This window comes from Palaemon carinicauda, unplaced genomic scaffold (assembly GCF_036898095.1).
Source record: "Palaemon carinicauda isolate YSFRI2023 unplaced genomic scaffold, ASM3689809v2 scaffold574, whole genome shotgun sequence".
NCBI classification, from domain to species: Eukaryota; Metazoa; Arthropoda; class Malacostraca; order Decapoda; family Palaemonidae; genus Palaemon; species Palaemon carinicauda.
The window spans coordinates 63715-90551 of NW_027171843.1; the positions used below are offsets into that span (position 1 = coordinate 63715).

At 37.9% G+C, this 26837-nt stretch overlaps 1 long non-coding RNA gene across 1 annotated transcript in view; it reads right to left on the bottom strand.

Annotated features, from left to right (window-relative positions):
- The window catches only part of LOC137637193 (uncharacterized), a 28046-nt gene extending 5257 nt beyond the window's left edge, over positions 1–22789 (bottom strand). Inside the window, exons 1-2 of the long non-coding RNA XR_011043443.1 lie at positions 22624–22789; positions 6975–7157 (exon numbers count right to left, since the gene is read on the bottom strand). This is a non-coding gene — a long non-coding RNA (uncharacterized lncRNA). The remainder of the gene's footprint in view (positions 1–6974; positions 7158–22623) is intronic.
- Between the last annotated feature and the right edge of the window lie 4048 nt (positions 22790–26837).

Sequence of the window (26837 nt, forward strand, 5' to 3'; positions counted from 1 at the left end):
GGAAACCAACCTCTTAATGTAGGGAAAACAAAGGTGGGGAAGAAAAAGACTGTTCAGTGTGTGTGTGTGTAGATAACCAAGAGGAGTAAGCTTTAGCTTAATATTATTACTCAATGCTATAAAGATTTTACAAGCAATATAACTCCTGAGAAAATCTCAAAACGACAAATCCTGATTTTAATCGCATAATAAGCCTAGTCAAACAACAAATAAACCCAAAGCGAGGCTGACGCCGAAGTACATTAAATAGCAATAAATTGAATACAACTATATAAACCATTGTTTAACATCATTACCAAGCAAGTGCAAATATGTCAAAACTGTGGTCAAATTAATTAATATATACCTAGCCAAGGCTTTACTGTACTAATTCCATATCTTTGTCTTACGCTGACTAGTCTATGCAACCATACACAAAGTTTAATATAATTTATCAAATGCAAATAAGAAGTATAGCCTACGGTATATCAAATAAGGCGAATACTTTATATCACTGCGATGAGATACTACCACTAGAGAGTTATGGGGTCCTTTGACTGGCCAGACAGTACTACATTGGATCCTTCTCTCTGGTTACAGTTCTTTCCCTTTGCCTACACATACACCGAATAGTCTGGCCTATTCTTTTTAGATTCTACTCTATCCTCATACAACTGACAACACTGAGATTACCAAACAATTCTTCTTTACCCAAGGGGTTACCTAATGCACTGCAATTGTTCAGTGGCTACTTTTCTCTTGGTTAGGGTAGAAGAAACTCTTCAGCTATGGTAAGCAGCTTTTCTAGGAGGACACTCCAAATCAAACCATTGTTCTCTAGTCTTGGGTAGTGCCATAGCCTCTGTACCATGGTCTTCCACTGTCTTGGGTTAGGGTTCTCTTGCTTGAGGGTACACTCGGGCACACTATTCTATCCAATGTCCCTTCCTCTTGTTTTGTTAAAGTATTTATAGTTCGTATAGGAAATTTTTATTTTAATGTTACTATTCTTTAAATATTTAATTTTTCCTTGTTTCATTTCCTTACTGGGTTATTTTCCCTGTTGGGGCCACTGAGCTTATGGCATCTTGTTTTTCCAACTAGGGTTGTAGCTTAGCAAATAATAATAATAACAAAAAAAATAATTTAATCTATAAATGCAACACTAATTCATTCAGGAGCTAAATTACCAAAATTCTAGCCTCCTTAAATACTATCTTGATAATCAAGTGTTATAAGTGTACCATCACACACACACATGCATTTCATATTGTATGTAATGCATGAAAATGAGTGTGCATAAACAATGACCAGAATAACTCCCAAAAATGGAACATGGGGGATAAAAAACTGATGCTACTGCACCACAAGTATATTAAACTGCCCCATTAAATGTTTGCATATTTAATTTTTTTCTCTTTAATACATTCATACAGTACAGAACAGTGAATCATAAGCCCAGCCTAAATTAAAGCAGTCTAGAATCTAAAGTTTCATTATCAAAGCAACACATTTTTCCGCAACTTAGCAGGTATAGGTTCCATCTGCAATCACACACAAAAGAGCACTGCAGACATAAGAATCATAGTAAAGCATACAGAACACTAAGAAGGGTAGACAAGGAATATGAAAGAGTATTGTTCTTCGTAGGTCACATCACTTTCCGAGATCATAAGATTCGACAGAACAAGGCCAAGATCGTAAAGTCCGTGGAGAAGGGAGAAATTAGTGGTTCAGTGGATCCAAACTGCTTTCTATGACAGACTGTACATTCTAAAACAAAAAAAAAAATCTTCTCTTGCTTTGTGAAGGAAGGTTTGTTTCAGGAATATACAACCTGATAAGACCAACCACTGTTGACAGACCATAGCAAAGTTGATATACTTCTATTATTAAAGTACAGTATATCTTTGACGGATAGCAATTCTCCCTAAAGGAATCTCAGACACTGCTGAGTTATAGTACTCAGTCATAGAAACCAGAGCACAGTGACTGCAGGACTCAAACTTCATGAGGCATTGCTGATTTTGTTTAAGGTAATGTTCAACTCTAAATCTATACTATGAATGTTTTCTTTGTAAATAGAAGACCAAAATAAACCTTTCCCTAAGAAGTTGCTGATTACTGGCACACTTCAAGCGCAGTTTCCAATCTCAGGTCTTGGACTGAAGTGGGAACATTTATTCAAACATCAGTAGACTAAAAGTCCATGAACTTGCACGGAAAAGTTACAGCAAAAAGAATGTTTGTAAGTGAGTAAAAAAAAAAGGAGACAGAATGAGCGCTGTAAATACCGTATAAGTATACAGCAAAATTTAAAAGCCTATTAACAGTAAGAGTGATTAGGAATCACTCATTAGTTATCCAAGCCCCACAAAAAAAAAAGGAGAAAGTAATACAGTTTTTACAAAAGAGATTTATCTTTGGGATAAGTTTCTTTCTTTCTCATTAATCCTTTCTCTGTAAAGTAAGTATTTTCTTTTTCAGGAAAATCATAGAGACCAGGACCAATGTATCCTGTACACCATATCACCTACTGCTCAGAACAGAGCCGAGGTCTTCATCTCGTCATGAGGGGTGCTAAAGTAAGTTACAAGTATAATTTTCTTTAAATATTACTATTACAATCATATTTCATATCATTATAAGTAACCCTGCAACCCCAGTTATAAAATCACAATGGTAGAAGGCAAGGGCAAATAAAATAAATAAAAGTGTGTGAAAGGAGACTAACATCAATAGTCTTGACAAAAATTAATTCGCCTCAGATGGGCTTATAAACATTGTTCAAATATAAAAGCTCAAGCACAGTACTGTACTTTACAGCCAATTAAGAAACTCCACTTACAAAGAAAATAATTCTATGTGTTAATTAAAACTAATTATATTGAACAACATATACTCTGCAATTTATTCAATTCTTATGATATGGTGACAAAAATTTGACAATGCACTAGAGCAGTGATTCTTAACCAGTGGTGCTTGCACACAGTTCCTAAAGGGTGCAAGGATGCCTCTGAATAATTAAAGCAAAATATATACTTATATGCTCATACTTTTCCTGAAAATTAATTTTGCTTCAGGAGTGTTCTGAGAGAGAGAGAGAGAGAGAGAGAGAGAGAGAGAAAAAAAAACCCCCTAAAGTTCCAAACCAAATATCCTAATGAAGTGGCAAGGATGCAACAGATGTTTGCCTTTTTGGCTGATGTGCATTTAGCACTCAATGAACTCAATATCTCTCTGCAGGGAAGGGTACTTAACATTGTGACTGCAAGCTAGAAATTAACTGCTTTCAAAGAAAAACTTGTCATGAGGATTAAGTGTGTGAAGATGGAGATTTTGGTCAATTTCTCCCGTATGGGAGTCATGGAAAATGCTACCCTGCGTTCAGTCTTTGTTGCAAAATGTTTTGGACATATGCAGATGCTGAGTACTTCATTTGAGGGTTACCTCTTGTGTGGAGAGCTGCAAACCTGTGACAACTGGATCCTGAACTCTTTCATGCAGAATTTGGAAAATGTTGATGATGACATAAGACAAATCTTATGTACACGAAATCATTTGTTGCCTAAATGAGTACAGTATTGTACAATTGTACCTAATCTGTAATCACAGTTACCCACATGAATAATGACAACAGTTAAATTGTGATGAAGGATAACTTCATCATCATCATTTCCTTCTACACCTATTGACACAAAGGGCCTCGGTTAGATTTCGCCAGTCGTCTTTATCTTAAGCTTTTAAATCAATACTTCTACATTCGTCATCTCATACTTCACACTGCATAGTCCTCAGCCACATAGGTCTGGGTTTTCCAACTCTTCTAGTGCCCTGTGGAGCCCAGTTGAAAGTTTGGTGAACTAACCTTTCTTGGGGAAGTGTGAAAGTAAAAATGAAAAAAAAAAAGCACTGAATTATGGATAAATAAATATAAAAAAACTGATGTGGTAGAGCATAGTTTTAACATTATGATAAATCTGAAGTTTAATATTAATCCTTTTAAATCCCAGGCATTGGCAAATTCTGTGTATAAGAAAAATTGCGATAAAGTAACATATAACTTCACTGACCATTTGGGAAGTTGCTAATTTGTCTGTCAGTCATTTTAAATAGACATACTTTTGGTATGTTGTTCAATCTGTGGTAGGGGTGCAAGAATGCTACCAAGAATTCTACCACCGTATGTCCATATCATAGAAAGGACTGAAAGGACAGCTGCTCCCTTGCAATCTTGCTTTTTAGCAAAAGGCTAGATGGCCTACTGCCAATAACTGTGGAAAAAGCTGCCTTGCAGTTGGACTATTTAGTCAATGGTTAGGCCCACCATCAATAAGTGGTTGATGACTGAAAGGGCATACGATCATAGAACCATCTGCCAAATTTTTAACCAAGCCTTATGCTATTAGTAATATCTAAGGCATAGGAGAGGGCACATCAGGGCAACTGATCCCCTCAATGTAGGGATAACAGTGGGAAAGAAGAAGATACTTTTACTTGATTGTAGTATTAAAAAAAAAAAGAAGAGGTTAAAATAGAGTCAAAAAGTGGGAACCAGAGCATTATAATGTTAACATTGGATGAATGGTCAGATCATCCTAAATAAACCAAAGAGATGAGACATACTGACTTTATAAGACTAGCTGCTGTAATAAGACAATCTCCTTAAAGCCATACTGTGAGATATATTCTCAATTAATAATTTCTAACAAACTGTAATTTATATCCGTTTCACTATTGTCTATAAGAAATTGACTTTTAAATACTTGGAGATTGGAACATGCAATTGCAAATGAATATTCTCCAGCATCAGGTAATCATCAATATTTTCAGACAGAATATTACAACCTTCCACTGCATTGGCACTATACTGTACAGTATAGGCGAGGGTAAAAGTTTGAAGTACAGGTACTGTACAATAATAACATTTACTTAGTTGGGACCTACTTCTAGCTATTTCTAATGACCAAAGTCTTTTGAATTGTACAAGTAGGTACTGCAGGATATGGAACAGCACACCGTCTGGTAATCAGCTTCATTGCTACTAACTTGGCTATCAAATGCACTTTTAAATTTCCATAAACCTATGCATGGAAAGAGACCCAGTATAATGAAATAGTTATTCCACTGCAACACCACAAGAATAATCATTGAAACTATACAAAACAACTGGATGAACTATTATCTCAATGAAAAAAAGATGAACATGACTAATTAAAACTGCATACTCCTGCCAGAAAATGGCATCCATATCAAAAGAGGAATGATAGCACATTTGTGATAAGGCAACAATGGTGTTTACTCTACTTCAATCAAAATCAGTAAGTACTTGATGGCTCTGCATGGGAAAAACCTACTCCCTCTTCTTAAAGGCTCTGGTCAATTCTGCACCACTCTAGTGTGGAGAAGATATCATCGTCTTCATACCCAAGACTCACATTCCTATATCCTCCCTAGCAATTGGAAAAGCAGTATATTCTATAGTCTTTGCCATATTGTCCAAGAACAACCTTTCCACCTTTCAGCCAATAGGACTTTGAGATCTGTGTTTGTATAAGAGGCATCTGTGATAGGCAATAGGTAACTTTGTTGATTGTATGAAAATACTATTGAAGAGATAACATTAGAAAGGGGAATACTTGCACTTTTTTCGGTGGTATTTGAAATAACTGACAAAATAATGCACGAGAATATCATAATTCCATTCTGAATGATTCGTCAGTGAATTACAAGTAAACATCTGACAAGCTGCACAATGGCAAAGCTGCGAAACCCTCTGGAATGAAAAGCTAATCAGACAGTTGAATCATTGGACCTTCAGAAGCTCAAACTTGCAGCAAAATGAATGACAAGAGATAAATCGATAAAACAAGCAAGGACTGGTTGGAATTTATGCTCAAGAAGTCCAAAGATGTTGCTGTCTTCATGAGGTGACAGCAGAAGTAACACCGTATCATGTAAATCTAAAGAAATTGTACCATACCATCTGTAGATCCTGGCATTCAGAAACATTCATTATGTAACCTAATGTTACTACAGTATGGTAACAATCTTAAAAGAAGATTCAGTTGTAGGAACATCAGATGTTGAAATACAGTTTACCAATTTCTTTATATAAGATTAATGGAAGAAACCATAACGAATAAAGATATAGAGGTCCTTGGGAGCTGCCTTATACAAACAAACCTAGTAGAATGAATGAATGAAGTGAGGAAGAATGAAAACTCCCCCTTGATAGATGACTGGCTAAACGTTTTCTAACTGTTCCTACAATTTTATGAAGCAATACTTCACAAACTCATCACTCACCAGTAATTTCAAAATCAATCTTTTAGCCAGAGGAGCAAGGCACCAAAAGACTTCTTGAAATGATATCACTAACTTCAGATTTCGTGATATCTCTATTTAATAACATCAAAACCAGCAGTTTAGCTTACTATGGATTTTGGTAAAATATTATACAAGCACTGGACATAATGGATTTCAGCATTCCAAATATGTGTTGGTCCTGTAATTTATACACGTACCAACTGGGGTTGTCTGTACCTAATAATAATAATAATAATAATAATAATAATAATAATAATAATAATAATACTGTACAAGAAGCAAGAGACCCATGTAAAAGAGCATTGTCTACAATTCAGTGGCAAGGTACAAGTATTCTATGTAATTTCTCTTCCATTTGTAATTTTAAAGTTTTTTTATAGTTTATATAGGAAATACTTATTTCAATGTTGTTACTGTTCTTAAAATATTTTATTTTTCCTTGTTTCCTTTCCTCACTGGGCTATTTTCACTGTTGGGGCCACTGGGCTTAAAGCATCCTGCTTTTCCAACTAGGGTTGTAGCTTAGCAAGTAATAATAATCATAGTAATAATATTAATAACAATAATAACAATAATAATAATTACACCTGATAAACGGATCCATCTGTTCATAAATACAAAAATTAAAAAAAATGAACAGGACCTACAAATACAAAAATACTTACTTGGACTCTTGAAGGCAATCGCTGGACTGGAGCTCTAGTTCCGCTAGAGCTCGACAGTTCCTTCTAGAGTCTATTTCTCATAGTTTATTATTTTCTTATTTCTTTTCCACACTGAGCTATTTTTCACTGGTGGGGCCTTGTTACTGTCCCTTGTTACGGCCTATCACGAGCAGAATTTAAAACCTGAAACGATAAAAGCAGTTGGTTAAATAGCAATAAACCTTTTTCTTCTTAAACCTAATTTTCAATATGAAAACTTCTTGAACATCTCAAACAGCCAATACAGTATATGTGTGTGTGTTGTTGTGTGTATGCATTTTTCATTAAAAAAACAATTTCTAGTAACAGTGGGTGGCTCCTAGGTAAATTAAAAATCTATCCCTCCCATATTCAAACGCAACTGCTGTGTGGATGAAAGCCATGTGCAGTAAACTTCCACAGTCATGGCCACTTCATCAAGACAGAAAGGCTCACTGGGTGCACATCAGACCCTCCCAGAATACTTATGTCTTTCCCAACACTCACAAAAGAAAGAGAGAGAGAGAGAGAGAGAGAGAGAGAGAGAGAGAGAGAGAGAGAGAGAGAGAGAGAGAGAGAGCATTCTTTTAAACAACGGTTTTAATTATTAATTTCATTACACGTTGCACCCACACCATACCCGCCCTCATACCCACATCAATAATATCCCACACTGTTTCCCCAACATCATCCCATGTCGACCCACAGACCATCTGCGGACAAAACCAGCTACTTCCCAACCACAGTATTCTGGTGTTAATGTTGAAGGCAGAAAACAAAGCACAAGAAGAAATAAAGAAGGGTATCCATGTCCTTTTCAGAGCTCAGAATCTTCAATACATCAAGGACACAATTGCAAAGTTAATCAAGAGGTAAAGATATTAGCATTTAAGGGAACCATCACCTGGTGGATCTGAACTGCTATCTATGTCATACAGCCTAGAACAGGAAAGTCTCCTTCTCTAGATTAATGAAGGAAGCTGTGGTTACCGAAGTTACAATCTAATAACACCTGATTAATAATAGTGACCTTAAACTAAACTCCAATTAATTTTCATTTTCATGAAACCATCTCCATCCAATGAGACAAGAAAGCAAAGTGGACATGAAGCTATAGAGGGTCTCGCAGGACACAGAACAGTGACTACAGAACTCTGAAATTCACAGAAGACATCCCTTGTAGTTTTATGCTACCATGAGTGTAAACGCTACTTAGTTGTATTTAATTCTCCTCCTGGATTAGGTCTTTGCCATGAATATGAGGCACTGATGCCACGTGATCGTGTTTCCAGTCAATCTATCAACAACCGAGGTCATCCTCGTACCGGTAACCACAGGCATCATGGTGACATCTGCTGTACCTCCGAGTTTCCCATTACACAAGATCTCAGGTAGTTTACGTATAAGAGTCACAGTTAATCTAATAATTAAGCTATCAATAGATCTCAGGTCATAAGCAACATAAAAGTCCTTCTTAATAGGCCATCTTGACCCAAAGGTCCTATACCTAAAATCCATGGATTTGCAAACGCCTTTTATTGGCATATACTGAAGCGCATTTAGCTTTACTCTGAGCTGTAGCACATAAGGGTATGCTCATGGAAATGGGGATAGATGAAGACCTAGAACTGATAGGAGTTAAGGAGAACAATTACAAAACTGACAACCATAGAGGGAAGAGTTGACGTAAAACCTTTTCAAGAAGATATTGACGTAGACTGATTAAAAGACATGGCAGGATGTATAATACGATATAAATTCTATCTTGCATGGCTGTTACAGTACTGTATATCTTTTGGTTATTCATTTAGTGAGAGACAATTTCTCTAGGATGCACACACCCTGGCACTGTACGGGGATGGTAAGGCAAGGCAGATGTGTTTATGGAGGTAAGTCTTTAATATTCTATTATTTCTTAGCTCAGGATAATATGCGAGAATAGTAAACAAACTCCTATACATCTGGGCCATTCACTCTCATACTCAGTAGAACATTGACTGGTCCCTTTTTTACATCCTGAATGAAACTTGACAAAAGTTAAAGAAAATATAATCATTTTCAGAGTGCAGAAGTCTCATGTAACAATGTCAAAATGCTGTATATCATGGTTACTTTAGAATATGTTATGTCATTCTAGATGGAAAAGCAGAAAGTGACAAGGCTAAATGTCTCAGTTGGTAAAAAAAAAAACATGAAACTGTACAAACAAGTTTTGTACACAAGGTCAATTGATTAATTGATAGGTTTGAAATTTTCTGGCCTCCTGACATCTAAGGTCACTGATGCCAATATCATTTGTCATAAATAAAGAATAAAAGGATATTCAATTAAAACCATAAAAGCGAAGATGTCATTATAAAAGTTAAATATTTTTCAGAAGACCTGCTTCTGAAATAAATCTAAAAATACTGCTAGCAAACTACGATACATCACGTCCAAGAATCTTGGCAAGGATGAACCTGCCATCCTCACCTTCTCAAACATACCATTTTTCTAGTTCTTTCAGTACTACAAATGGGGCATTCCGTCAACAAATGCCTCGCTGTCAAGGGTACCAAACAGTTGTCGCAATAAGGCTGGTGTTGATCAGTTAGCAGGAATTCATGCGTCAAAAAAGTGTGACCAATGCGGAGACAACAAAGAGTAGTCTCCCACTATTGGGATATATAACATTCGTTATTTATCTTATATACTATCCCAATGCTGTTGCCAATTATCATAAATCAAGGTCAATTAGCTTAACAAGTAAGGCCAGACACAGCGCCTTCAAAATGAGGTCTCTAATCCATGGCAAAGGTAGGTCACAAGTGCTGTACCATCCTGTCTACAGTCAAAACATAGGCATGTAGTTTTTAGGGTGTTTCCAAGGATAGCAAGAGAATTATCACAGGCAATAGAATCACTGCAAAATAAAACACGTCAAAAAAGTTTCCTTGGTTCTTATAAGGCGCACACATAGTATATACACTGTACAGAAATGGGAGTCTATATCTGAAACATAAGGTACTGTACATACAAAACCCGCAAGGCAGCAAAGATTCAAAAACAGTCGCAACTATCTCGCTTATGCAGTCAAGTGGGCTACAGCATTAAATGTAACGGCTTTGAATTTTATTATAAGCAACACTAACAGCAAATCCTCCAGTGAAATCTAGCACCTCTTGATTGGAATTTGATTCAGAGGAAAATGACTAAAAATAATCAAAGCGATGAACAAAAACTGGATGAACTGGTAGACAATGCAACCCTGAATCAAATTCCAATCAAGAGGTTCTAGATTTCACTGAAGGTTTTGCAGTTAAGAGTTGTTTAATTTTTCCTAATAAAATTCAAATCAGTCATATTTAATGTTGTTGCTCACTTGACTACATTAGTAAAATAGTTGGGACTGTTTTTAAGTCTTTGTGGCCTTGCTGTTTTGTACGTACAGTACCTTACGACGTTTCAGATACACTCTCTCATTCCTGTACAGTGTATACAATAGATGTGTGCCTTATAAGGACCAAGGAAATTGTATTTAACATTTTCATTTTGCTGTGAGCAAGAGTTAGGATCATCATCATCAGTTTTATGTCACTTTCCCTTCCTGACAATGAGTGTAAATGAGTTTTCATGTATAATTGGGGATCATCACTTTAAAGCAATTTTTTGTTAGAATTCCTGCCTATTATAGGTCTTTGTGTATACAGAACCTATTCACAATTTCATTAGTGGCATTGCTAGTTTGATATGCAGTAAGAGAACACCAAAATAACGGTCCTAATTACCGTGTAGTTGGAAGACTGCATTCCTTACATACTATGTTAGAGCCAAAAGAAGATGATTGAAAAAAAAACTACTAATAAGATAGCTATATCAAAAGGGAAATTTCTATAAAATTGTTTAGAAATGTTAGAGGGAGACAATAGATCTTACCTACCAGGGCTTCAAACTAAGGTGCTCATATTATTTGCACCATCACCAGTAAAGAAAATACAATAAGGCTGAAGTACATATGCCAGAAATATTCTGCCAATAAGCAAAGCTTCAACAAAGGTAAGATGGCCATGTTAAGTACATTCAATGGAATTAGAAACATGAAACATTGGCATCCTGTTGTCTCAATTTGAACTATTCACATTTGGCTTTATATTTTTCATAGTTCCCCAAATCTTAACCTTTTTACCCCCAAAGGACGTACTGGTACGTTTCACAAAACTTATCCCTTTACCCCCATGGACGTACCGGTACGTTCTTGTAAAAAACTGCTATTTAAATTTTATTTGCATATTTTTGATAATTTTTTGAAAAACTTCGGGCATTTTCCAAGAGAATGAGACCAACCTGACTTCTCTATGACAAAAATTAAGGCTGTTAGAGCAATTTAAAAAATATATACTGCAAAATGTACTTGAAAAAAATTAACCCCTGGGGGATAAGGGTTGGAAATTTCCAAATAGCCTGGGGGTAAAAGGGTTAACATGCAGTACTGTACAGCAGTAAAGAAGGAATAATCTGCTTATACAAAACTATAAAAATAAACGTACACCGAGTACAAAAGAGCACCACTGCTATGATCAAAGGCAACCAAATGGGCTGGTTGCCACAAAAGGTTAACATTCAAAGCAAGTTCCCATAGGGCAATGTCCATAAATTTGTGGAGGGAAATCAAAAGCGCAACCAATATCCATACGTCAACTATAAAATAATTATGATTACTGTACTACATAAAGACAATATTAGTCACAACAGTTACACCAATGATACAAAGTGATTAGAACATCAGCATCAAAGTCTTGGCAAACAAGACCATTTGACAATTTTAGTAAAGGGGATAAAGGGACTTCCAGTTATGAGTAAAGTGACAGGATCACCTCAACTGAATATTTGTGCAGGGAAGGAAAAGAAAATTGTTCAGGCAGGAGAAATAAAAAAAAGGTGTTTTACACTTATGATGTACCAAATCCCATAAACTGAAAATAAAACAAACCGTAAGAAAACTCCGCACCAGTAACTTGTTTATATGACGGAGGAGCAGAGGCTCTTGCATTGGCAGCCTGTCTGAAGAGATGTACGGTAATTATTTGCAAGGGGGCGATGTGAAAAAATTGCAATTTTCCATAAAACATGCATCTAGTAAAGTAATGAACCACACTAACAATTAATGGCAAGACACAAACCCCTAAGTGCTCTTGTTATTCAGTTTTTAAGTTGAAAGTACTGCGGCCCTAAGGTCAACATACATTAGGGCAAGGAGCTGTGTAACCTTGTAAAGGTGCAATGGCCTAAACCTATCATAAGACTGTACGGGGTTGGTGTTGGAATCTCTATACAGTAACCTTTTGGAGCTATAGGCTTATGGATGGCACTAATCAAACGCACGACTTGCTTCAGGACAGACCCATTGATCAACGGATGCCCGGGCACATCCGGACTCGGAACGAAAACGCACATGGTCAAGAAAACAACAAACGTAAATCCCTTAGAATAGCGACAATTAATCTCAGTACCTTACGAGAAAAGGAGGAAGAAATAGTGATGATGATGCAGGAGAGGAAAATAGATATTTTGGGAATACTGTATGTGAAACTCGTTTACCGGGAGAAGGCACAAAACTTTTGTTAAATCAATTTCGACTGACATGATTGAAAAGCCTACCTGCCTTCTAGGAGAAATGCGAAAGTACTGTATTCCTTATGCCGTGACATCACAAGTCAGTGGGGAGGAAGGTGGGCATGTATATGAACATCAGGCAAGTACTGTACAGTAAAGAAATAACACATTTTACCATCAAAACTATGTTTATTTCTATGAACCTCCCCTGATGTTCATATTGCTGCTGACTCCCACACAGTGATGCAGGCAGGATACTAGTGAAGGAAAGAAATAGGTAAAAAATTAAAATAAAATGTTGTATAACACAAATGAAATTCTAGACTTAACTGGTCTAGATTGAGGGAAACGAACAATTTCAAAATACAGCTTTAAAAACAGTACTCCAGATTGTTCATCTAGGGGTACAGTACTTGAAGTAATTCAAAAATAGGAAAATTATAAATCAATCGAAATAGAAAAAATTAAAAGACAGCATTACCAGCAGCTAATACAGGATCAAGAGCCCCGCAATACGATAAGAAAGCCAGGATCCTTCAAGACAATCTTCAGCAAACACCAAAATGCTAGCAATTAGACTGCCAATAAAATTCTTTCCATAGAATCATTTCCGCTAAAACCAAGATACTGTATGTAAGTATACTCCTAATATCCTGAACCTTAATCGTCAAAGCTTTTATAATATTTAGATCCAATTCTTGGTGAGTTTCTGTAGCTAAACTTGTAACATTGCATTTAAAGACAGGAAAAATTTTAATTCTAATTCAAACCACAAACACTAATTGTAATGTTTATACTATAGTTTGTCCAAAAACTATTGAACGGCTCTTGTTGGACAAATAAGTCAATTTCTAATTAAATACCATCAACCATTTCAGACTTTGTCTTAATATAATTTTGCTCTGAAGAAATGAATAAGAAAAAATCATCCTTTGCTCCCGAAGATCACTGTGAAAGCTAGCGGTTGCAAATGCACTCCTCACCATGGTTATTAAAAACACAGTACTAGGTGGCGACTAAAATCGAGAAAATACTTGAATGTCCGTGGAGAATCCTGAACACCTAAACCCAACTGCCTACAGATTGATGATATGGAGGGAGAGGGACAGTAATTCAACCCATGGAGCACTACCTGACCCTAGTGAACACCCACCTTCTGAAGTGTCCCTTAACAGAAAGGAGTGGTCCACCTTAAATAGAGCAAGACCCATGATTAGGGAAACAGGAGATGGACTTCAGAAATAGGGCTATGTCACCAATGCTGAATGCCCGAGGTGAATCACCCCAGACCATCTACTACATCCGCTACTGCCCACTGGGACCTGCATGTTCTGATGTGGATCTACAGGAAGTAAATGTCAGAGCCATACGTAAAATACACGAGTGGCGCGATAAGATATAAATGAATGAGTACAGTACTGTACTATCTCCATGCATAACTCTAACAAACCCAAAGGAACACCACATTAAATGCAAAAACCTTATAATCTGGAAGGGGATCAGTCTTACAATTGCCGAGTCAACAAAGAAATTGAAAGACAAAGAGCCCATAATGCTTCGCTTCCTGCCATTAGCGGTTAATCTCTCATTACTTTACTAGACACATGTCTATTGAAAGGAAAGAAAATGGAATCATTTTAAAACCTTGGGGTAAATATTAATAAACTGAAGACGCAACAGATATTAGGCTAGGTCACTATCAGGCGCTAGTAGACGGTCACGGAAAACTTATATCCGCACGACGAATATGTTGTCAGGATGTATGGTCATTATGAATAATGGGTTGTATACATTTAGCCATCCTTCCCCTCGTCTAGGAGGATGGAAGAGAAACTTCTAAATAAAACTTATATGTAGAAAATTTGCTTGATTGTGTGGCTTCCATACATCTAGCGTAAGATCCAGTACATACTCAAGCATGTGCTGAACCCCGAGAAAGAGGAATTAAGAACATGTAGAAGAACCAGTCGATTACCTCTCAGTCTAAACTTAAATTCCCATCGCTATGTTATACGACATGTTTCTTTTTACGGGAAGGAGCTAGGTTTGCTACAGGATATGTTTATGAATTGCCACTAGGCAAAGAATACAGTACTAGCATCCTGGGACCTGTAGGTCTATCTCATAGATTATGAGGAGAAACAGTTCTGTCCTTATCCAACTCTAGCCTTCAAGAATTGTGCTCCTGACAGGTTCTTCCCAAGAGCTGGTATAGATCCAAATTATCAGACTTCGTGAGATCGAACCCGGGATGACCCCTTTGCTTCCTTGCCAGACAGCATTCATTTTACTTTGTCTCCTAGCTAGCCAGAGAAGCACATCTGAATGTTCCATGAAGCCAGACAGAATCAGAGTTCTGGGATCTTTTCTCCTATTTTTAATGTTGCTCTAGAAAGAGATGTTGTGTCTTCTCAATGGGAAGGCAGGGAGGGATGAGATGGAGGAGGACTTCAAGTGATGAACGGCCAAGTTATAAGTCCTGACCACAAAATCCTGAACCAAGGTAATGGAGATTTTTCAACCTCCAGAATGACTTGTGACACTGGCAAAGATATGCCGGTTCCTACTTGCTTCGTCAAGGCTAGACTAGTAAAGGACAGTCTAGAGTGTCAAAGTCGTATCTGCTGCCAGCCACCCGGGTTTGAGCAGTATCACTTGAAACCTTCGACATTGTGAAAGGTTGCCAGCGGCTTGAGGTTCCCACAAAGTCACGAGTCCAAACGATTCTTGAAACAAGTAAAGACGCAAGTCCTAATTGCAAACCTGCATCAAGGCCTGAGCGACATCCATCACTACAAAGATTGAGGAACTTTCTCGACAAAGGAGAAAAAGAAAACAGCAGACTCAATTGCCATTAGTGTGTAGCTATTTGGGAGAGATCAGGGTCATGCTTTCCCAAATATCATCTACAGACTGCGGAGTAATAAGCGAAAAAGGAAAATGGGCAGTAAGGAGAAAGCATTTAGAATTTCCATGAAGGTGTCCTCGAACACTGACAAAAGACTGGAACTGGGGAACAGAAGAAGTATTTTGTTTAGCTGAATAACGAGCCGGTCGAGAAATGGTGAAGACCTGGATTAAGAAGCCTTTCTGCCAAGCAATGATATAAGGATCACAATGGATTCTTCACCAAGTAGGTTGAGAAGCAGGTGCGCTCCTTTTGTAAATCACTTCCCTTAGATGGAAAAAAACTCATGTAGCCATGTCATCCCTCCTCCGATACATTAGATTCTTGGAGGAGAGGAAATTTCTTAGCATAATATAACTCATCGTGCCACTACCAGGTAGATCGTCCCATGTTCGTGATGCCACCTAACCCGAAGGTATGAAGAATGCTGGTTGTTAACCAGTAAAGCTTCGGAAATTATCGGTGTCAATGCTTGGAGGTGGCCGTGCAGGACTAACCTTCTCGTCGACAAAGGGATTCTTAGAAGGATTTGTCTTTATCAATCTGGAAGGCAGTGTAGGAACAGAACATTAACTCTGTTGCAGATCGAGACAAGAAAGAAGTCTGTCTTGATGCTGACGAGTCCCCCCTGTAGGAGGGTAGAAAGGAGAGCTCACCGAGACCTGTCGCTTCTGTAGACGAGTCCCGATAGAAAGTGCTCAAAAGAGACTAGCGTAAAAACTTGCATGAACACTAGGGGAGTGGTACCCAGACCAGGTACCAGGATTTCAATTGGTAACTACTTCTCCAAAAACATTCTATGGAGAAAGGCTCCCGTAGAACAGAGAAACGATCCAAGGTTACATATCCTTCAGGTGTATGGTAATGGAGTGGTCTTTATTCCTATGATGGGCCGTACTCTGTTAGCCGTGTCTGTCCGCAATGGTGTCTGAGGAACTATGCACACACACCAAAGACCGGTATCTAGTTCCCCGTCAATTACAATGCTTCATTCTTAAGAGTAAACAAGATCTGGTAGATCACAGGCAGAAAAAAGGTCATCATTCAAGAAATCAATGGCCCCAACACATATACAAAGAACTCCGACAACTAGTAACACATCCTGCCAACAAAAGATTATACATCTCTATGTCCCTCAAGGATTTCCTAAAAATGACCGATGATAATCTCTTAGTCCCGACATTGGCAGAACTCAGTCGACCACCCATGAGCAGTAACTACCACATAAACAACACTGTGTTACCAAGCAACTATGGTTGCCAGAGAATACGACATAAGATTGGAATCAAGAAAGAACACGAGCAACCAAACAGCCTGTGCTATTTTTCATTGAAGGTTTGGGACGGAGGCTCAAAAATGTAATCAAACCCAATTGAATGCTATCAAAAAGCATGCTACAGCAGCCCAACCAAAAAATTGTCAGCAACAGTCAGACTGCTCTTCTCATATAGGAAACAAGTCTGCCTTTCGCTGAATTTACTTCAAGAAACAAAAAATGTCCCTAATTCTGCTGCTTGAGTGATTCCGCACTCCACTAGGTCACTTACGCTGACCACAGATACACAGCGGTGGGGACAGGAACCGAGCAGGCTACAGCCGCAGACTGTTAGCATTTTTCTGCAAGAAGCTATCTCCAGCAAACAGGAAAACTCCACGTTTAAACAAAGAACTAATGACAATCCAGCATTTAGGGAATAGCAATTTATGGAGCAAATGGATTATCAGCCTTTGATTTAAGCCTTCATAAAAATATAAGTTCTGGTCAGTGCACCAACATGACAAATTCGGAGATAATTTGTATTTTTCCTAACTATACAAACCAGGAATCATATTGATGTGCAGGATCAGAATGAAGAGCCCGTGTGGACCAGAATGTTGGAGCGTGCTGCATCGCGTAGGAGTTTGTTGGCGCGCGCACGGGAGACCATCGGTACCCGGGCGCGAAGAAGATCGTCGGCGCTTGCGCGCATAAGATGATCATTGGCGCTAGAAGATCGTCGGCGCTTACGCGCGTAGGATGATCGTCAGCGCTTGCGCATGAAAGAAGATCGTCGGCGCTTATGCACGTAGGAAGATCGTCAGCGCTTGCGCGCGAAAGAAGATCGTCGGCGCTTACACACGTACGAAGATCGTAGGCGTAAGATCATCGGCGCGCGCGCATTGCTAGTGCGCTAGGATGCAGGGTCAGCTGACAGGACGATCAGGAACAGGGATGTGTCCTTAAAAAGGGGCGGTCATCCTTCGATGAGGACCGTAGGCAGACTGCTTCAGAGTCCAGAGCTGAAGTCCTTCGTTGAAGTGCAAGGTAGAGCTGGAAGATTGGTAGGTCAGCTGGCTCAACACTGGAAGATCTGCTTGATACTCCGAGGAAGGGTCTCTATGAGAGACCTTTCCCGAGAACGGGAGAGGTGCCCTTTGTAGAAGAGACTAGGAGACGCTCGCAGGCTGAATCACTGGTGAGCGCCTGTGCGCTATCTCAGGAAACTCCAACGATGTGCGCTGATGCGCAGGTGAACGCTGATGCGCAGTTCCTGGAACAGGATGTCTCTGGATGGCAGTCTCAGGAACAGCAGGCGAGCGCAAGCGCGCAGGAGAACATTAGCACGCAGGGGATACCTGGCGCTTAAGGGACTTACTCACAATGTGAGAAAGCCCCTTTCCTCCCGAAGGGACCGGTGCCCGTTGGATAACAGGGTGCGAGGGAGCCCAGAGAGTCAGCAGCCAGGAACGGAGACGGCAGGTCTTGGAGATGACTGGTCTAATCAGGAACAATCCTCCGAAGAGGGGTCTCTATGAGTGGCCTCTCTCGCGAACGATAGGTGAACACTTCGTAGAAGAGACTTGAAGACACTGGTGATGGCACCCCTTAGGGCCGTTGGATCAGCAAGCTGACCTATAAGGAGCAATCCTCCGAAGAGGAGTCCTTAAGGGTGGCCTCCCTCATGAACGAGAGAGATCACCAGACTGATCCTGCAGCTGCTCAGCCCTTTGAGCAAAGCTGCAGGTGCGACCGCGCAGCCCCAAGAGCATAGCCACCTGAAGGTTCATGCCCCCAGCCTTGCAACCACTCAGCTCCTTGAGCATGGTTACAAGTGCGGTCGCTCAGCACCAAGAGCATAACTGGCTGAGGACCAGGAAAACCCATCCAGGAATATTAAGGTATGAGAAGTTCCCCCTCTGCAGAGGGAAGCTCTCACACCCGGGAAGGGAACCTCCCTCGGAAGGAAAGTTACCTACCCCTGGAGGCAAACCTCCTTAGCGTTCTAAGATGAACTGAAGAGCTGACAGTTGTCACGGGAGGACTTCTAAGAGAAGGGATAACGCCCATGACGATGTCCTAAAGAGACGGCAGCGACAGCAGACTCCCCAGGCACAAACAGAACAGCTCTACTTCGTTGGCACACTTTAGTCAAACCAAGAAAAAAAAACTGCATAGTTAACTGGGAAAATAAAGTTAAATAATTATTTAACAGAAATTCCCCCGGGAGGAACTCCGAAGAGTAACCCGAGGGAAAAGCAAAACAAAAGAATTAAAAATTAAGTATGCGCCCTCCTCCCCCAATGACATTCACGGGAGAAGGGGGAGGAGGAGAACTGTAACAAAAACAGAATTATAACTGAATATTAATTATGTAATTCATCTAAGAATGATCACAAATAGTATGAACCACTGACCCCCAAAGGGAAGTGTTCTCCACAGAGAAGCTGAAAAGTTTACAAAAAAAAAAAAAAAAATACCATTAGATTTCATTAAAAATAATTTAGACAAATAAACGGAATAGCAACCCAACTCGCAATGGGAAAGGAGCTTCCGTAATAGTACGTAGTAGTAGTAGTAGTAGTAAGGGGTGAACGACCTCGAGTAGAGAGAGAGAGACCGTAGGCAATAAAAACCCCACATTCCCTTCGCTGAGAATCCAAGTTCCCCGTAGGAAAGGAGGAACAGCGAAGACAATAGATGAATGAATAAAGTCCAGCGATGACGATCCCCACGGCGGCCGAGTTAATGGAAAAGCCGAAGGAAAAACCGATGGACCAAGAGGGAGAGGCCGTACCCCACAACGGAACCGAGGTGGCCTAGCACTAAGCCGGTGACGTTGTCGTACACTGCACACACAGCACAAACACTGAAACGAAAACTTACTACATTTCTATACAGAAATATATACATAAACAAAAAGAATGTTTATATATATATCGCAAGTATAAGAAAAAGTAAGTAAAAAGACAAAAAGCATTAATGGCTGTCAAAGAGGCGAGGGTGAAAGCGGACACGTCCGATCACCACCTGAGCCAAAGTAAAAGTGGGCTTACCACACAGGTGTGTGTGAGGGGGGAGGGTAGCTAACTACCCTCCCTACCCCCCCCCCCCCACCTAGCGGTGGGGTAGAAAACCCTCGTTAAAATTCTAATGGCTCGTCCTCTCAGCTACGCCGAAAGTAACACCCACTTTAAATAGCGTGGTTTGTATTCCAGTTACGGAACAAAAAAGTAATCATTAACAACACAGGAATATTGTACAGTACTGTCATTACTAATAATACGAGAGCACCATTAAGAACATTGTACAAAACAGCATCTTCTCAGTACAAACATTGCATATAATATATAATAACATATAATAACTATAATAAAACCCTATGATCTTATATACTTTGATAATTTCTCCACTTTCCTGAATCTTGTGTCGTATTTTCCTTTGGATAATTGCCATGTCTATTAGAGGAATTTTATCATATAGGCTAGACTAGACTGGTTAATTGCATTAGAAAAATTAAAATATTTTATTTTGGTTATTCATTACTTCTCTCGTAGTGTATTTCCTTATTTCCTTTCTCACTGGACTATTTTTTCCTGCTGAAGCACTTGGACTTATAGCATTCTGCCTTTCCAACAAGGGTAGTAGCTTAGCAAGTAATGATAATAATAATAATAAAAATAATAATAATAATAACGATAATAATAATAATAATAATAATAATGTTAGGAGTGGATACCAGGGTGTATGTATCATAGCGGCCACCTGTATGTATTATTATGGTTAACTTAGAATACGGCAGTGTAAGGGGTGGTCGCAGGGGGGCGTCAGCCCCCCTGTTAGGTAAATAGGTAAGGACACGGCATGTAGGTTAGGTTAAAAAGTTTAGGATAGTTGATGTCCATTTTTAATCCACGCGGGAGGAACTGGCCGCTGATATGCAAAGGCTCCGAGTTTGGGATCGAGGTTAAGGTTGTTATGTGGGGGTGGTCGGGAACAAGGTCTCCGACTAAATAAAGTTGGGTTAATAGGTTGTGTTGCTTTCAATTGAGACTGTGTTTTATAAGACTGCTATTATGTTAAATGTTTTCTATTAATGTATCATGAAAAAGAAATATAAGAAAAGCTAGGATGAAGTTGTATGATTTGAGTTTCTCTGTCTAAATTGGTTTATTTTTACTTTCCTTCAGATACTTGAATGTAAGATGAATGTGAATAATGATTATTTATAGTGTAGATAATCTTTCTTGATATACTGTACAGCATTTAGAAACTACACACAATTTGAATTTAATTGTAACCCATGGGAGATTCCTTGAAATATTAAGCACAAAGTAAATTTCAATAATCGACTTGTAAAAAATTCATAGGTTAACCCCCTGAGATGCTGATAAAGTTTAGAAAACAATAACCTTTAAAATCTGTCAAAGTTTGGTATTATCTTCCATTCAGCAGTATTGTACAAAATTGCATTCTACCAGTATCTGGGCATATCATGTGGTCTTGACTTATTCATTTACAGTAACATACTGTACGAGACATAGTAACAGGATTCGTCGTTAATGGGAATTTCGGGTGGCAATAAAAAGTTCGATGATCAGGATGTATAGTAGAGTAGTATTCTTTGTGCTGCCACAAAGATTTGAGCTTATAGTAGACTGTAAGTGAATTAATTTTCTACGATTCGATTATTGAAATTTACGTTATGCTGAATATTTCAGGGAATCTCCCATGGGTTACAATTAAATTCAAATTGCGTCTATTTTCTAAATGCTGTACAGGATATCAAGAAAGATTATCTACACTATAGATAAATAATGATTATTAACATTTATCTTACATTCAAGTATCTGATTAAAGAAAAAATAAACCAATTTAGACAGAGAAACTCAAATCATACACCTTCATCCTAGCTTTTCAAATACATGTCCTTCTTTATTATTATTATTATTATTATTACTTGCTAAGCTACAACCCTTTTTGCAAAAGCAGGATGCTCTAAGCCTAGGGCTCCAATAAGGAAAATAGCTCAGTGAGGATAGAAAAAGAAATATAAAATATTTTAGGAAGAGCAACAAGACTAAAATACAGTAATAGAAATCAATTTACATGATGGCAGTCTTATAAAACACAGTCTCAATTGAAAGCAACACAACCTATTAACCGAACTTTACTTAGTCAGAGACCTTGTTCCCGACCACACCCACATACCAACCTCAACCTCGATCACAAAATCGGAGCCTTTGCATATCAGCGGCCAGTTCCTCCCGTGTGGATTAAAAATAGACATCAACTAACCTAAACTTTTTAACCTAACCTACATGCCGTGACCTTACCTAAAAGGTGGGCTAACGCCCCCTGCGAGCACCCCTTACACTGCCGTATTCTAAGTTAATCATAATAATACATACAGGTGGCCGCTATGATACATATACCCTGGTATCCACTCCTAACATTATTATTATCATTACTATTATTACGGTTATCATTATTATTATTATTATTACTTGCTAAGCTACTACCCTTGTTGGAAAGGCAGGATGCTACAAGCCCAAGGGGCTCCAAGAGGAATAATAGCCCAGTGAGGAAAGAAAACAAGTTAATATACTAGGAAAGTAATGAATAATCAAAATCAAATATTTCAATTTACGAACCCAATTTATCTTATGTAATGAACCCAGTTTAGTCTATATGATATAATTCCTCTAGACATTACAATTATCCAAAGAATACGACAAAAGACGCAGGAGAAAATGTGGAAACTAGAAATGACCCAACTCCATCATCAGATATTTCCTGGAGCCTCTAATCGATTATAGGGTTTTTATTATAGTTAAAAACAAGGCGGTAACCTATTGTCCTGCTATACATACCTTATTTAAGCAAATGGTCCTAAAGAACACCAAAAGAAGGCCAATTTGCCAAACCGCGAAACACACAAACACAACCAAACAAAGAGTAACTCCAAAACAACTTCCTCGTTGCTCTCTCCACAACAACACTGATTGTGGGCACACTACTAGAAGCGTATTATTTGCAATCTGTAAAAAAAAAAAAATTAATTATCATTAATTACCTCCTTCACAGACAGCTTCACAGCTTACATACTTTCGAATACACCACAATTTACTTTGCTTCCATCTTATCAATTCCAATTCTGATATATAATTACCTACAAGGAAAAAAATCACTTTAAGAAAAGCACTTTTAAAAAAGCTTGACTATTCCAATAACCTGTCTGTATTTCTATGTACGAAATTTTGTAAGAAATAAAATATTAGGTATTATCATATACTAAATATGATGTGTATGTATATATGTGTGTTATTGGGAAAGCAAGCATCAAGTCAGACCACAAAACAATCATCTTGCATTCAAGCAAGAGCCATTTTCGACCATTAACAGATAAAATGGTTATATTAACTATAAGATCCAGCTTTCAACTGGTCACATGATAATTGGGTCGTATCATTATGCTGGTTGGAGACATTCATTTTATGTATCAGAAACCATATTTTTTTCATACAAACTACACATAATTATGTATGTTTGGAGTCTTAAATAATACTTACAATATCGTACTTCTCAATGGGGATGCTTAAGAGAAATGAACGAAATTCAAAAGTTAGCCATTGGCCAATTCTAGCCCTCTGAGGAGACAATATTTTAACACTCAGGAACCCAAGATCAGAAACATATAATTACAGATATTACAGATAGTTGCAAAGCTTCTAAGCTTATTCTTATCATTGTTATTAAGTTTATATTACGTGTGCCTTAAATAAATTAATATAGTAATGAGATTCATAATCTTTACTTTTATTCCCTTCTACCTTGAAATTAGATAGGATAACACCTTGCTATTATTAGTTTTGGCAACCTATTGTGGTCAGTTTGGACTTCATATATTCTTTTTTTTTTATATATACAGAGTAAACGTCACATGGTTTCTTCTTCTAGGCAATGTATTCCAGACCACAATATCCTTCTCTCTCTCTCTCTCTCTCTCTCTCTCTCTCTCTCTCTCTCTCTCTCTCTCTCTCTCTCTCATGTAAACCAGTTTCTAACTATATAACTAAATAAGCATTGTAAAACTAGGCACCACACATATTACATAGGCCTACAACTTCACATTTTCATAAACCTTGGATCAGGGCATATAGGCCTATCCGTTAGCAGAGACGCATTATATATATATATATATACTATCTAAGTAGGCCAATGAATGGGGAAACAGCACTTCCCGTAATAAAACTATTTTAGTAAAGATATTTTACTTATTTCACGTTACTTGCGAATTTGCAGTTTAATATCGTCACTCAAGGCTTCTTATTCAACTTTACCAGTAACAAAACCAATTGTTAGAACGCTGTGATTTGCACCAAATTGAACTAAATAATGAATCTCTCTCTCTCTCTCTCTCTCTCTCTCTCTCTCTCTCTCTCTCTCTCTCTCTCTCTCTCTCTCTCTCTCTCATTTCTGGTGGGACCATCTGTCAAAATATAATAAAAGGCCTTTCAAAATTTACTTGCAAGTAACTATAATACCTTTGCATCAGCAACCAAGGTAAGTCAACACTCCAAAATTAAACCATTGTTCTCTAGTCTTAGGTAATGCCATAGCCTTTGTACCATGGTCTTCCACTGTCTTGGGTTTGAGTTCTCTTGCTTGAGGGTACACTCGGGCACACTGTTCTATCTCATTTCTCTTCGTCTTGTTTTGTTAAAGTTTTCATAGTTTATCTAGGAAATGTTTATTCACATGTTAGGCCAACAGTTCTTAAAATATTTTATTTTCCCTGTTTCCTTTCCTCACTGGGCTATTTTCTCAGTTGGGGCCACTGGGCTTATAGCATCTTGGTTTTCCAATTAGGGTTGTAGCTTAGCAGGTAATAATAATAATAATAATAATAATAATAATAATAATAATAATAATAATAATAATAAAATGCTTCTGGCTGGTATGGACTTGAACCTACAATACGCCTCTAAGAGTTCGAGTCCTTTTAATAATAATAATAATAATAATAATAATAATAATAATAAAATGCTTCTGGCTGGGATGGACTTGAACCTACAATACGCCTCTAAGAGTTCGAGTCCTTTTAATAATAATAATAATAATAATAATAATAATAATAATAATAATAATAATAATAATAATAATAATAAAATGCTTCTGGCTGGTATGGACTTGAACCTACAATACGCCTCTAAGAGTTCGAGTCCTTTTAATAATAATAATAATAATAATAATAATAATAATAATAATAAAATGCTTCTGGCTGGTATGGACTTGAACCTACAATACGCCTCTAAAGTCATGGGTTCGAGTCTTTTCCATCCAGATGCATTGATCATAAATGAATTTCCAGAGGTTTTACATTTACAAAGGTAGAATTCGATATCAATTGCCTTTGTGGTTGTTAATTATATACATTAGAGTCAAGGTTGTGTGTTTAACTGTACAAAGCAGATGCATAGCACATCCAAAGCAAGAAAAAAAATCATTGGTATATATGTTACAAAGGGAAGCCTCTGTACCATTGAAATATATTTCAAGATATTCAAATACAAAATGAGATTACATAAAACATTTCAACCGATATATTAAATACAATTTAGTGCTTCTAAAATTAAATACATATGAATATTACTTCGATTGTGGGTCTATTCAACTTCTAGGCAGGGAAGAGAGCCTCTTTAGCTCGTACCAGGGTAAAAACCACGACTCAGATGGTCGAATCTCATATCTTTTTGTGGAGATTTTCAACCGAATAATTATTTTAAGGCTACAAGCCTTTCCCAAGCTACCATTCCGTGAGACAAGGACGGTTATTCCACCGAGTTCAGTTGAGTTTCGACCGTATGAGCTCATAGCCACCATAACAATTTTAGCACCTTCTTGCCTTCTAAGCCACGGGTGTTTTTTTTCTAATTTTTTTTTTTAAGTTTAAGGAAAAATGTTCTTAAACGAAATATGGTCTTCAATATATCCGAGACTAATTACAAATAAACAACGACAAATACATTAGTTATAATACATGACGATTACTGTAAAACATTTCGTAAAAGTTGAGTACTTGAACCAACCCAGAAGACTGGAGACTCTCTCTCTCTCTCTCTCTCTCTCTCTCTCAAACCGTCATATTTGAATCAGCTATTCGATATACGGTCGTATGATTGCAATAAGATTAATTTTATATAAATTACCAACCACATGAATATAAAGCCTTATTTCAAAGTTCAAAGTTGCAGAAAATGTTTTTAGGTTGAACAGGCTGACATCAAGTCTCTTTATAGCTATAGGCCTACATGAATTGTTTGTTTTAATATTGTTAGTGTTTGTTTTAAAATATTTACTTTTAATTTTTCATTACTTCTTATATCGTTTATTCATTTCCCTGTTTCCTTTCCTCACTGGGTTATTTTCCCCTGTTGGAGCCCTTGGCCTTATAACTTCTTGCTTTTCCAACTAAGACTGTAGCTTGCTTGGCAAGTAATAATAATAATAACACCCCTCTCCCGAAAAACCGATTTTTTCTGGACATAAGAAAATGAGAAATAATCTCATAGTCACCCCTAAACTGGTTTTCTTTGATGAAACTAACAATAGAAAACGACTTCGACCAATTTTCGAGAGGTAGACTAAAAATATTACACAATTACTAATGAAATTTCTTATTTTTACTATGAACATTTGGCACTTCGCCCAACATGCAATGATATATGTTATACAGGTAGGGTTGCATTGACGACCATGGGGGCGTTATGGAGGCTGGAGATGAATTCTACACGTATCACGGCATTCTGTTAGGGTAGGCCAGAGGAAGACTTGGGGTGTATGTATGATAGCGGCCACCTGTGTGTATTATTATGTCTAACTTAGAATACAGCAGTGTAAGGAGGGTCGCAGGGGGCATTGCCCCGTTAGGTAAGGACAGGGCTTGTAGGTTAGGTTAGGGGGAAAGTTTAGGTTAGTTGATGTCCATTTTTAATGAAAATGTGAGGAACTGGCCACTGATGTACAAAGGCTCCGAAGACTTTTAGCAAAGAAAAAAAAATAAAAAATTGGCAAAAATCAGCTC